This window comes from Triticum aestivum, chromosome 7D (assembly GCF_018294505.1).
Source record: "Triticum aestivum cultivar Chinese Spring chromosome 7D, IWGSC CS RefSeq v2.1, whole genome shotgun sequence".
Classification (NCBI taxonomy): Eukaryota; Viridiplantae; Streptophyta; class Magnoliopsida; order Poales; family Poaceae; genus Triticum; species Triticum aestivum.
Window position 1 is genome coordinate 544,167,301 of NC_057814.1, and position 1,799 is coordinate 544,169,099.

Here is a 1,799-nt window from a genome sequence, read left to right on the forward strand (position 1 = left end):
CTATAGCACATGTGCCCACATCGTGTAAAAAACTAATGATTTTCTCGTGCTCCCAGTATTTAATAATATTCACGCCACATCGTTACCGCAGAACGTCTACTACTGTGTCATCGCCGTCCGTGAGGGGGGCCACACCCCGGAGACGCGTGCCGCCTCTTCGGACATGCCACCACACCGTACAGCATTTATGAGGGCCCGGTGCGATGCTCCAATGGCATTGCTACCCCCCAGGGCCCCGTCCCGCCTAACCCTGTAGCGTTTGACCAGGGGATCTAGCCCTTTGACTTTGCACGGACGGGCTTTGACCAGTGGAACTCTCCACCCGGTTGTGTTAGGTCAGCCCATAGGAACACTTTGGAGCAACATCCGGGCCAAAGCCAATGCAAGTCCCCATCCGTGTAGACCCGATGCGTCCGTTACCCCCTCCAGGTGCTGGCGTCGGTGTTGTCCGTGAGGGGGCACACCCCGGAGACGCGGGCCGGGCGTTTGCAACTGCCACAACACTTCCAGACTTGTGAGAGGCCGCCTACGCAAGATTTGGCGGCATGTGCTAGCCTCCGGAGGCCGCGGCCATAGTCGTAGACACGCGAAGAGCAACCCGCGGAGAGGGAAGTGTTCAGATACTTCTCCACCACCAAAAACTACGAAAAATTACCATCAGTCCTATAGCACATGTGCCCACATCGTGTAAAATACTAATGATTTTATCGCGCTCAATATTTAATAATATTCACGCCACATCGTTATCGCAGAACGTCTACTATTGTGTCATCGCCGTCCGTGAGGGGGGCCACACCCCGGAGACGCGTGCCGCCTCTTCGGACATGCCACCACACCGTACGGCATGTATGAGGGCTCGGTGCGATGCTCCAGTGGCATTGCTACCCCCCAGGGCCCCGTCCCGCCTAACCGAGTAGCGTTTGACCACGGGATCTAGGCCTTTGAATTTGCACGGACGGGCTTTGACCAGTGGAACTCTCCACCCGGATGTGTTAGGTCAGCCCATAGGAACACTTTGGAGCAACATCTGGGCCAAAGCCACTGCAAGACCCCATCCGTGTAGACCCGACGCGTCCGTTTCCCCCCTCCAGGTGCCGGCGTCGGCGCCGTCCGTGACGGGGGCACACCCCGGAGATGCGGGCCGGGCGTTTGCAACTGCCACAACACTTCCAGACTTGTGAGAGGCCGCCTACGCAAGATTTGGCGGCATGTGCTAGCCTCGGAGGCCGCAGCCATAGTCGTAGACACGCGAAGAGCAATCCGCGGAGAGGGAAGTGTTCAGATACTTCTCCACCACCAAAAACTATAGAAAATTACCATCAGTCCTATAGCACATGTGCCCACATCGTGTAAAAAACTAATGATTTTCTCGCGCTCCCAGTATTTAATAATATTCACGCCACATCGTTACCGCAGAACGTCTACTACTGTGTCATCGCCGTCCGTGAGGGGGGCCACACCCCGGAGACGCGTGCCGCCTCTTCGGACATGCCACCACACCGTACAGCATTTATTAGGGCCCGGTGCGATGCTCCAGTCGCATTGCTACCCCCTAGGGCCCCGTCCCGCCTAACCCTGTAGCGTTTGACCAGGGGATCTAGCCCTTTGACTATGCACGGACGGGCTTTGACCAGTGGAACTCTCCACCCGGTTGTGTTAGGTCAGCCCATGGGAACACTTTGGAGCAACATCCGGGCCAAAGCCAATGCAAGTCCCCATCCGTGTAGACCCGATGCGTCCGTTTCCCCCCTCCAGGTGCTGGCGTCGGTGTTGTCCGTGAGGGGGGCACACCCCGGAGA